Below are 12658 nucleotides of genomic sequence, written 5' to 3'. Positions count from 1 at the left end.
CTTGGAGTCGGTGTCGGAGTTTTCAGTTGGAAGTCGGTGGGCCTTAAAAATGATGCAAAGTCGAATATTTTAAAAATGTTCTTTACTATTCTGCTGCTCTGTTCTTGCAACGCGCTTGCGCAATTACGCTCGAAGGCAGCTTGTTGGGGAAGTCGTAAATACGAGCAGACAAGTATTGTTTATAGTTAACACCTAGCCCGGGCATTAAGCTTAAGCCTGGCTTCCTGTGCTAATTTCCAGGTTCAACAGTCGACCTCCACCGACTACATCCACAGATCCCCTCTCCCTCTGGTCCTCTCTTGCTGAGGAATTTAATTAATGATTCTGCATTGTTCGATCAAAAGATTGCCACCACCGCTTGAAATTCTTTTGTATCCACACAATAGTGTCCAGAAAAGTTTTGGTTTGTAATTGTTATGGCCCTCTGGTCCAGTCAGTCAATGCAGGCAGTCGAAATTTGTAACGCCATCATCATTAGACAGACTTCAAAAAAACCTCCGATCGCTGCTGATTTTTTGTTCGGATTTCGTTCGGTTTTCTATCAAAATTAATTTGACTATTCTCCGATGTCCGCTGTGGTGCCTAATAAGCCATAGGCAATTAAGCAAAACACTTACTCATGCCGCCTTCGAGCTGGAGTTTCAGGTTTGCACAGTTAAAAAATACTTAAAATTTGTTAAATATTATAAATGAAAGTCTTACAATGAAATCAAGAGAAAATCTTATTTAAAACTATGGGTTTTCTGGCCGTGTATATTTTTAATCGAAGTATTGGACACGCAAAACTATGGCAACTTGGTCGCATCATCTACTTCTTCATCAGCCGGGGCTTTTTGGCACAGCGGGCGATCTGGCCGGGCCAACTGAAATCGTCTATAAAAGCAATTCATTATGGCTTATGAATTCATACATACATACATTCATGCAGATATTGCCATGGTAAGCGGCGTTGTTAACGCTCAGTTTATGGCACTTCCAGCCAAAATATGAGGGTTCTGTTGAGGTAGCCAGGGAAAGCGCGAAATACGGCCAAAAAGCGTGTTCCAGTCAGCTCAAATGCTAATTAATTGTTCTAATATCGTTCAAAAATTGATGTCCATTAATCAGACTAACTTTCATTCATGTGCGATATGTGTGTCTTGTTGGGAGGAAGACGTTGACCTGGCCTAGACACTGGCGATTTATTTTGATAGTTAGACGAATAGACTTTTCCTTTTGAAAAATTTCAAAATACTCTCCTCGGAAGTAAGTACTTATTTAAGCCCACTGTCTCCCACTTTTCTGACCATTTATAAAAGTAATTAAGCCACCTAACCCACTTTCCGCACGTGTGGCAAATCATCAGATTGGAAAGGCGTTTTCAAAAAAGTCTCTCACAACTCATTCACATTCACCAGATAGTTTTTTTTTTTGCCAAATTACACAGAAATAACATGCTCATTTCTGATTCATGTTGTATGTTATTTCCCAGCACACACATTTTGTATCTTTTTCCGCTCCGGTTTCTTTCGGTTTTTTCTTACCATTCTCATAAATTTTTTTTGTGCAGCGTAATCTACACAAAAGCCGCATAAAAGTGCATGAAATTAGGCGGAAATTGAACTTGGAGAGGAACTCTCATGGTTTAGAATTATGAATGGCTGGATGGCTGGCTGGCTGGCGGATGGCTGATGGCGCGACGGGTGTGAGTGCTTTTAAAAACCAATTAATAAATTTTAAATGTAAGCACTGCAGGTTGCTTTTCTTGATGCCCCGGCTGATGTTTTGTTTATTATGCAGCTCGCTGCATGAGGCGTAAAGTTCCGATGGAAAATGAAGAAATAAATAAATAAAAGTAAAGCAGCAGCACCCAGCACGAGTTGTCAGTGCTTCATTTTTCTTGGGGGCATCCACGGCCCGGCCTGGTCGCTTTGCATTGTCTTCATGAAAAATTAAGTGTGAACAATTTATTGAGAAATTTGTACAGGTGGCAGCCGCAGCCACAGCAGCAGCATCTCCAGAATCAGGGGCACCAGCGCAGCAGCAGCAGCATCACGGTCATGAGGGGCATCCAGAACCAGATCCACGCCGGTGTTGCCGTCGATTGTTTAATGACTTCATTTGCTTGGAGAACCCAACCGATCGGGTTAATGAGCAAAGCTCTCCGGCCCTGGCCCCCAACTGATTTAAGCCACAATATAAGCCAAAAGCAAAAACACAAACAGGAAACATGAAACATCTTCCGACAGCCAAGAAGGGACGACATTATTGAGTTTTTGGGCGAAACCAATTTACAAATTTAGACATTACATCAGATTCTTAAGGGATGACCTTTCATAAAAGACAGAAAATAAATAAATGAATAAAATTTGTAATGCTTAATTAAGAGATAATGTTCTAGACACTGTGGGATGGTAGGTAGGTGCGCCAATCTGCGAATGCCTAACCGATACCCAGACTAGACTCAGATCGATCGATCCAATAAGCCAACCTGCCACATGGCAACCGCAGCTTCCACAACGTGCTGCCCCAGCATCCCCAGAATGTGGAGCAGGCAGCTCTCTGGCTTTTGCGATCATGTCACTAAAGTTGATAACGCCGATTACTCCACATACTTGGCATATTGTCGAACTTGCCGGGAATCGCGCATTGCGTTGCACCTACCTCTCCGGCCAGGTTGCATGGAAACAGGCAGCTAGGGGGCTCTGGGGGGCGGCTGAGAAGCTGCAGCCGCTCCACATGACACATGAGTAATGGCCACGCAGGCAAATTTATGACAAGTCACATTTCTGATGTGCTCGTTTATCAAAGCCCATAGACAGGAACGGGCTGTGCCAGGAACTGGAAATGGCTTATGGAGGGGGCATGGTGGCCGAGGGGCTTTGGGGCACAATGGCAGCAGGAGCGAGGAGGACGAGGGATGGGGCTGACAGGCACGCGTGACAAGCGAAGAGCAGACCGACCTGGGCCAGGAGCAGCAAGTTCCCAAGCCCTGGGTATGGCCATGGCCATGGCCATGGTCATGGCATTGAGTTAATTATAAACGACTAGAGTGAGCTTCAATTGAAGTGGCCGAGTGGAGGAAGGCCAAAGGAAGCGCCCAGGAACTTCCAGCCTCTCAGCTGGCAGCTAATCCCGACTGACTGATCAAAAGGCGGTTAAAGATGGATCGCAGAGGGCTTTTATTAGCTTGTTTGCCAGCCAGCCAGTCAGCCAGGGTCCCGGACAGAGCCAAAACTCAGGTGGAACGAAATTGAGATCTACAATTTCAGATGAAGGGATTGGAATTCGTACTATGAAAAGGGTACCAAATATTCTCGGTAGAATTTGGGTCTATGATTCGAAAAACCCTTTAGATTTCGTGCGCCAAAGTTAGAAGAACGAATCCCAATCCTCACACCTTAAATCGCTCAAACCCAAAACGAATTTGTAGCTGGAAATCGGAAAAGCAATTAATTCTGCGAATCGAAGGGAAGCTGCCAGTCGATCGACGCGAATTATCGCTATATGTCCGCTGGACCCGTTCAAACGACAATTCCAGGCAATAAGCCATGCAAATGGCAGCTCAAGTGAATGCTAAAAAACCAATAATAATAAAAATACACGAGAGCGTGGGCTTCCTTCTACTGGCTTCTACCACCACTGGCACCACTATTCTGGCATTCGAATGTTCAAACGTTCAAATGTCCAGCAACTCTAAACATCCTTCAGAGGCGGGAGACGAGCGATTAGATCACAATACGAGCGCTCGTAAAAACGTAGAAATTCTCTGGGCCTTGTTACGTTTTGCATAAACTGTTTGGCGATTTCGGCCACATTCGCTCGGGGAGTGAGAAATAAGCAGCCAACTGGATAGATATTATGGCCAGGCAGAGGTCCCTGGCTCGATGTCCGGGGTCCATTCAGTTTGATGGCATCGTTCTGGGTAAAGAAAGCTGACTGGCTGACTGTGAGCGGTTATATATGGTGCATTGCCATTCGGTGGACACCTACGTGTGACAAAAAGCCAGTGCCACACTTTTTTGTTCCACAGCCAGCATGTGGGTCTTACCAGCCAAACATTGCTGGCCATTAGCACGCACGCGGTCCAAAAGGAGGAGCAGCATCGTCATCGGCATTGGCATCGTCGGCAGGAGCCAGAAGGAGGAGCAGGCTCTGGGTCTCTTTGTGTGAGACACAATCACGATCGGGCCTTGACAAATTCTGTTGTCTTGCTTTAGTTTTGTGGCAGGGAATGGTTTATGTGGGGCATTAAGTTGGGGCAGGAAACCCAGCAAGATCGCAGCCACAGACAAAAACTAGCCACGAGAGAGAGTGGGTCTTCTTTAGGCCTTTTATTTGGGTTTTTAAAAAGATGAGAAATGAAGATATGGAGGAGCTTTAAAAGGACACCCTTGAATTATCATAAATATTCAGCAAACAACAAAAAAGTTGCTAAATCGCAGCGTCAGCTGTTACTAACCCCGAAGAAACAAAATCGATGGGAAAGTGATTTCAACCACAGAAGCTCAAACGGCAGAGACACCTGATGGTGTCCTGCAAAAGGTCGAATTATCCTTTAGCCGGTGCTTCGCAGGCTCGCAGGATTACAATGAGTGGCAACAGCTGGAGTCGTTAACGCTTCAATGGAATGGAAGTAAAATTCATTCAAAAGTCACTGCGGACGCGAACTCCTTTCGCCATGATTTTCATAATTCAAATTGACCGTATCCTCGGGAGGGGGCTTCACGGGGAATGCAGGGAATGAAGGCAAAAGGATTTCCCCCATAATGAAATTCACTTTGTTTTCGCTGGGGCAATGTGAGCTTTTTTCGCTGGCGTTTTTTTCCTTATATTTTTTCCTTCGCTGCTCTCTTCTGAAGTGAAAATGCCATCCAAGCAGAATAATGCAATATAAACTGTTGCAGCTTGAACGGAGCTACTCAACCGATAGCAGGAGGGGCGTCCCACCGAAGGCTCCGCGGGGGAAAGGGTAGCCCGTTGGAACCCGTTGACAACCAACCGAAGGAGCATTCTCACTTGTGTGTCTGGTAGAACATGAAACCACAAAAGAGTTGGGCCAAGGAATCGTTCATGTCAATTATTCCAGTTAAGTGAGCAACAAACCAAAGCTCCCTGCCCACATTTTATCTTTGGCAATTTTTTAAGTGCATTCTGTGGCAAGACAACACTGAAGACATTGATGCAACTTGGGCCGGCGACGAGGCAGCAAGGATACGAAAGATTACAATATGAAATTCAATACGCCGGGCGTAATTCAAGTTGTGAGAAACTGTTCAGTTTCGGGGGCAGAGACCTGCATGAATTACTCTGATGGTCTCTCTCTGATGGAGACCCACAGATCTCCAGCGACATAATAAAGCAATAAAACTGCCTCGCAGGATAACAAACACAAACAGCAAGATACACAAACATCGTCCGGGGATGCACCGGGGACAGTAGGCAGATGCTCCGACGATCTCGAATTTCACATGCAATCAATGACAAATTTATGACTCCGCCAGAGCCAGACTCTTGAACTGCATTCGAATACTTCGAGTGAGTCCTTGCACTCATTCCCAAAAGAGTTCCGACCATCTCCATCTTATTTTTCGCGTGCTCATATTTCTGTCAATTTGCCTGGAGAGCCCCATCCCCTAATCCCACCCCTGCCTTTCGTTCTAAATTGAGTTATTGCCGGAGTTCTGGCATTATCCTGACAGCTGTCCTGGCCCGACATTTAAGTATCTATTTCACGCATTTGCCAAAGATCAAATGCGTGGCAGCAAGTGCTCTCCGAAGGCACTTCAATTCGTTGTACCTTCGAGGAGTTGCTTCCTTGGAGTTGTTGGAGTTTCCGCTGGATTTGGTTAGTTGGGCATTTAAGTGGAACTCGTTTCGAAATTTGTTTCTCAATTAGCTGCTCCATCGAGAGCGATTTGTAAGGCCTATTCCTGTGAGTAGTTGGCGACAAATTCCAGGAACAAAACGGAAGTCCAAGCCCTTGGGAGCCATACGGGAAGAATTCTTCGCAGGAAATGGAACATCCACGTATGGGAAGGTCCTTCAATCCCTAGTTGACTTTTTCCATTCCGAACCCTCGCCACAACCTTTTGATGTGAGACTTCAGTTCCTGCAAAATGGCTTTTTAAATAGCATACCACGAGGTCTGTCGATTGCAGGACTCCCCCAACAAAAAAATGCAATCAGCAGAATCTAAGTGGAAATGCATTTTCACAATATCGCAAACAACAAGGCAGCAGGAAAGCAAAGCTGGATTAAAATATGCAACATACAGCAGCAGCAGCAGCAGCAGAAATAATAATGCCACCTGAAGGGTCTCCAGAAGGAAGGGGTGGGCTAAGAGCTGAAAACAAGTAGCCAAATAGCTTAAGACGCTAACAAAGTTTTTGCAGACCTGGCCAAGGTCCACCTTCTGCAACTCCTGCTGATAAAACTCCCCGATAAGCGACACGCGACCAAAAGAGGGTCCAGCCCTAGGGCCGGGCTATGGACACGTTGAAAAATAACCCATAAGCAATACTTTAATATTAAAATTTTCGAAACAACAGCAGACCTCACATCATTACCAATTTCTTTCTGTGCAAACAAAGAACCTAGTACAGGTACAGTTTGTTTTTAACTCGCAAATTGGTTTTGCTTAGCCTGTAATAGGGAAGTTTGCGTTTTGGGGCTTGCGTTTTGGGGGCAGATGTCCCACCCACCGAATGGCGCTGGACTGTCACACAGAAAATCCAAAAACATTTTCCGCCAAAACACGACTCCAGCCCAGGGACTCCCCAGGTAAGACAGGCCAGGTATCTGGCCCCGGCGATGTCTGCAGTTCCGTTTTGTGTACCCATGTCAGTGACTTCTAACTTTCAACTTCCCAGCTCCAGCTATAGCTCTAGCTCCTTCCTAACCCCAAAGACCAGCGCCAGAAGGTCTTATATTAATTGTCACGCATATGTTTAACCTCCGCCCACCCTCCTCGGGCCTGACAAACGACAACAAACCAAGAAACCACAGAGGCAGTAGAGTCGCCGCCGCGCATATTTTTGGGTCTATTGAAAAGCCAAAAACCACAAGAATGTTACCAAAAGGCCTGGCCTGGCCAAACAAACTGCTGCTGTTTTAGATGCCCTGCCATTGGAAGTACCTTTCCCCGTACGAAAGGTAAGCGGTATGGTGATGAAATATTGCTCTATAAAGTGGGAGCAGTACTTGCCACACATGGATTATACGTGGAATATATTCAGTTTCTTTCCAAAATATTTCATACTCCGACCAACGGCAGAGTCTTGAGTAAACAATCAAGACTTTAAATTAAAGAAATTTCATTTCAACTATTTAAAGAGAATTAAAAATTCATAGGACTGAGAGAAATTGTCTCTGAATTTTGGTCTGTTTGTGTTACCATTTTCGTGTGTCATTTGTGGGCTGGAGGGCGGGGCACTGCCGTCTAACAGATAGAGGGAGGGGAGGGCCGGAAAATATAGTACTGAGGATAGGATAGGGTTAGGCAGTTCCGTCCGTGCTTTCGGAAACCGTCTCCCAGCCTCGGACCTCGTTCGTGCCACACTGTCGTCTGCTGCTCTACTTGACAATTACCTTCGGTACATGTGTTGCTCCACTGCCGACGTTCGCTTCTTTCTTTACTTTCTAAATATTTTCCTTGGGTTTTTCATGCACAACTGCAGAGGCCGAGGCCAAAACTAAAACACTCTTGTATACGGAGACAAGACCTTTTTGTTTTTCCTAATGTGTCGTTGTTTTCTTTTTTAATTGAATGACAGCAGGCCGAGACGGCGACGGGTGGGGAGCTCTATGCATTTTATGTGGGAGGAACAAACAGATAAGAGTTGTGGTAAGCGGAGTAAGCGCCTCCCCCTGCGGCATGCTGCTCATTTATTAATGCAATTAGCATATGCATCTACGAGATGTTGTCGCTGCAGCCGGAGCTGGAGCTGAAGCCGGAGACGGGGAAATGAGTCTGTGGTAGCCCCATAAAGTGGCACACAAATAAGATTAGATTAGCTTGGATTAGACCAAGCTATCCACATCTTTCAGATCTCTCTAATTGTTTGTGTGGCAATAGCCGAAAAGTTAACCAACTTGCAGCGTGTGTGTGCCTCAAATATTGACAAATTTCACATTCTTCTGGCAACTTGTGGCCGATAAGGACGATGCCGTGCCAAGCTCCACTTAGCACTAATGTAAAACCAAAAGAATGTTTAGGGCAAGTTCTGCTGATTAGCCCTCAACGTTTCACCCAATTTCGCAATTGACATCCAAGTGTTTTCCAAGAAAAGCAGCTAAGCTAAGCAGCCAAAGTCAAAGAAAAGTGCAACCAAGGGCCAAGTTAAGCCGGCTCAAGCAGTTGGCTGTCGATTTGCATGTTGGCCAAAGCAAATCCAGTTAAATAGGCAAATTAGTGGGCCCAATTATCGTGCACTCCTTGGCCAGGCCATGCCAGGCCTAGATATGTTACCATACCCTCCTCCTGTTTGCTAACAATATGGAACATAGTATATGGGGCAGACTGTACGGTGAGACCGCTATGAGCGGCACGCAAGGAAAATTCTTGTGGTGCATGCGAAGCTAGAATTCGGGAACTTTTCCATGGGAAATGTTTTCTTTTTTGTATAATTTTTGTTGATAATTATAAATAGGCGTGTTTTGAATATGAGAGGGGTGAAATATCCTGAATATATATTTAGTTTTTTTGTAATTATTCCAGTAGATACCAGGATCTGGGAAACTGAACTTCTTCCTGTGTAAACAATCTTTCTTATGAGCTCATGAGAGTACATTACTCCGAGCTTGACAAAGTGCCAATAACTTTTGGCTTAAATTGACGCCGCCAACCCTTTCTGACCGGCTATCCATTACCACAACGATGGGAGCCTAGTTCTCACCATAACGGCCGGAGAAAAGTGCTGCGGAAAAGCGTGGAAATTTTGCATGGCCCGGCTCGTAAGTTATGTCATGTTAGCAGTTGATTTTTGAGACCAACTTGCCAAGGCGGACCCCCTTGGGAACGGGAACGGGTACGGGATCTGAGAAGTGCACGACAGGCGATGTCGTCGCTCCGAGTTGCGTGTCAAATGCACTCGGCCAAGGGAAAACCTCGACTCCTCGTCCTCCTCCAGAAAGTTTCGGGTTCAAAGAGTTTTCCGAGATTAAAAAGTGCGCTGGCCAAACAAGCCGGGCTAACGGCATTATTGATATAAATGGTACGAACTTCCTGGGGCTGACTTTAATTTAATTTTCTGCTTAAAAAACCTCTTATTTTTCCATAAATATTTATGGTCCAAGGATAAGAGCTTTCTCTTTAAAAGTATGTGATTAAATTTGAATATTAGACAAGCCTCTTCCTAAAAACACAATCTCTTTATGTTGGGTATATTGTTTTTTCCTAAAAAAAAACAAAAACAAAAGGCAGCTGAGATTCGCATTCTGTAAATTGGATTATCAAACATCTTATCTGCGGAGGGCCCACTTCAAAGGAAGACTGCCTTCTAGAGTTACCCGTCTCGCTATCAACTTCCGATAGGCTCGGACATTTCACGGCCAGTTTGATCCGGGACAGCAAACAAAAATCAAATGCCTCGCCTACCGCGCTTGCCTGAGATTTTCCGCATCGCCGGAAAATGTTGAATCTTGGGACAGAATGGAAAACATCTCAAGGGCCCCGAGGCGCACAGGATGCAACTGGAAATGCGACTGCGACTGGGAAGGCGGCGCCTAGCAGACGACAAACAGAAAAACATCTCAACGAACCGGATATGGGTCCGTGGAAATTCAAACAAGTGCACCGGCAGCTGCACCACCGAACCACCGAGCCACCAACTTGAGTGGCAGTGGCAGTCGCTCCCGCTCAAGTGGCTCAGATAGATAATACCAGGGCAAATTAAGATATCTGCGACGCTTTATGACTGAGGGAAAACCCATTCATATCGGGTAACCCGACCGATCGGTGGCATTGCCAGTCTTTTGTCGGTGCAAGACCACAAGGAGCAGACGACCACATAAAAGGCATCATCTAATCGCTACTTTCTGTCACATTGATGATAAAATTTGGGTCAACTTTTGGAGGTAGCACCTTTTCTCCCTCGCCCGCCCCTTATCTCGGCCATCCTTGAGATACATAGTCGACTGCACTTACCCAACTTCGTTTTTATGTCTAATGGCCTAGGCTACCAGTTTTTTTCTTCTTCTCTTAGTTCTGGAGTGTGTGTTTTTATGTGCCTGCCTTGTCCCTTAAGTTGCCGGCGATAATAAAAGCAAAGGCATGGCTTAGAAGTACAAAGTCTAAAAGCAAGTCGGGCCATATCCTTTTTTATGCTGCGGTTATTGTAATTTCTCCCAGCTACACTGAGCAGAATGAAATGCGATGTGAGATATGCAAATTGACGGCTCAGTGTTCCCAAAGTGAAGTTTAGGGAAATCGTCGTTAATGGACAGGATGAATCATGGCGGGGTAAAATGGAAAAAAGGCTCTATTTATACTGATCTATTGGATGACTTTAAGGAAGAAATAATGGCCGATGTTTAGCTGTATCTAAAGTATGTAATTGTTTTGTAAAATTCCAACCCTTTAGCATTTTCCACAGTGGCAGTATGGCAGTATGGCAGTATCCTCAAGAAGGCGGGCTCGTGTAACAGATAAATGCAACACTTTCTGCTCGACGATGCATAAAAAAGGTCCAACCACACCACACCACACACACAGACACTGACAGACAGGAAAAGTGGCAACCAAACGGGGTAAACTCTTTCACAAAGTGTTTTTTATAGCAATGGCCAATTGCATTTGGCCGCCCTGCAACTGCAACTGCAACTGGAACTGCATTGGTAACATTTCCAAATACAAAGGAAACGTAAACCCACAAAACCCAAAGGCGTTGACGTCGACACGCGAGCCGGGGAGCCTCGAACTGCGGCCAAAACAGCTGTAAAATAAAATTTCATATCAATTGACATTTGGTGGGGTCGTAAAAGGCTAAGAATTAACTCCAGCAAGAGTGCCACTCAACTAACGCATGTGTCCCATTTTTATGGCTTTCCAATGACTGCCCACAGAGAAAGAGTTGGTTTTTGGAGGGACCTGTCTCTTTTTTTTTTTGTGTTTTAGCCGCCTTGATAAAATGTAAATTAGTCGAATGCTTCGGGGGATACAAAAATAGCTTAGACCGAAAACAAAAATAGAAATGCAAACTAATAACTTTTGGCAATGATACGGCGTGAATTATTTTGATATATTATGGGCTGGCACTCGAATGCTTTTCAAAATATTGAACGGCGACTGTGTGAAGTGGGCTTGAAAAAACAATGGAAATGACGGGCTCTATTCGTGATTGGCATAATTTTAAGTGGAGTTCTCTTTCATTTTTCGTACATTATGTATTGTAATTTTCGCGCTTTATTGTTGTTTTCCAAGGTGTGAAAATAATTGAAAACATGAGCCGCGCAGCAGCCCCAGCAGCCTCTCAAGGCTGAATTTAATGAAACACCTACAGGCTACAGGCTAAAATTATGAACCATCATCTGTCGCCGACCGGCCCCCAAGTCCGAGGCCCAAAGCCGTTGAAATTAATTGCAATTTACGATGACGTTTCAACAAAAACAACCTGGGAAAAGTAAGCTAAAGCTAAACAAAACAAAAACAAAAGCTATAAAGTTAATAAAAACGCACAGAGACACAGCCACAGAGCCACACAGATCTACAGAGCTGTGTGTGCCATTCAAGTGACTCGAAAACAAAACTACGCAGGTAAGCACAATAAACGTGCAGCTCTTAATTAAGTCATGGCCCGATCTCCAGCTCACAGTATTCGGAATTCGGTTTTCAGTTTTCGGTTTTTGGACGGGAGCTCCGAAAGTGGCTCTCGAGTGGTCCAAAAACAAAAAAATCTGGATGAGAGATGAATAATATTTATTGTACAATATGTGAAGTGGCCAGGAAGAGTCCCAGCCAAGACCGCCTCCAAAAATCTCCGATTCCCAGCGGTAGCCATCGCCCTCAAGTGTAACGAAAATATTTAAATGAAATTGTCAAGAGAGCGATCTGGCCAAGACGGAGATTGATAGTGAAAGCGTATAGTAGGCCAGGCCCAATGAATAAATTTGAACTGCATCGAATATATAATTCAATAAATACAATACAATAATGGAGATCCTTCTTCAATTGAATGCAAAGTTAAGGAAGGAAAGCGGGTGATTAGTGGATGCCATTCAATTTCCTTTTGGCGGATCCAGTTTACATAAGTTGCTGTTGTCATCTCTCTGGGCCTGGGCCAGGGCCCTTTGAAAGACCCGATCCCATTGATCTCGCCCCTTTGTATTATATTTTTTTGGAGCTGCTCGATATTAAAAAATCAATCAGCCTCGAAACTTGCAACGGCAGTGTTTTGTGGCGTCTACGCCTCGCCGGCTTTCATGGTGGAGATGGAGTGGAAGCAGGAGGCAGGCGGCAGGCGGGATACTTCCCACTCGCCTCCATACACCAAGTGTGAAATTTGCTGTAAACCACAAGAAACATATTAAAAAAAATGGTTACAGAAAAAAAAGCGAAACGAAAATACCACAAAGAGAAGTGCCTGGTGGGAATGTCGGGCAGTCGGGGAGCTGGGGAGGCGACTCTTTGAGCACAACTTGATTACTGGCTCATTTAGTTTCATTTAAGCCAAAAGACTCT

At 44.9% G+C, this 12658-nt stretch overlaps 1 long non-coding RNA gene across 3 annotated transcripts; it reads left to right on the top strand.

Moving 5' to 3' along the window:
• Positions 1 to 11623: 11623 nt before the first annotated feature.
• Positions 11624 to 12135, top strand: LOC116654788. Of its 3 annotated transcripts, none has more exons than XR_004310005.1 (2): positions 11624 to 11734; positions 11814 to 12135. It is a non-coding gene; the product is annotated as an uncharacterized LOC116654788 (long non-coding RNA). The 3 variants fall into 3 exon arrangements; XR_006507254.1 differs by having other exon boundaries at positions 11793 to 12135; XR_006507253.1 differs by having other exon boundaries at positions 11786 to 12135.
• The last annotated feature ends 523 nt before the right edge of the window (positions 12136 to 12658 follow it).

The sequence above is a fragment of the Drosophila ananassae genome, chromosome 3L, assembly GCF_017639315.1.
Source record: "Drosophila ananassae strain 14024-0371.13 chromosome 3L, ASM1763931v2, whole genome shotgun sequence".
Taxonomy (NCBI): Eukaryota; Metazoa; Arthropoda; class Insecta; order Diptera; family Drosophilidae; genus Drosophila; species Drosophila ananassae.
The sequence above is the reverse complement of the archived record's forward strand: the minus strand, read 5'-3'. Positions and strand labels throughout refer to the sequence as shown.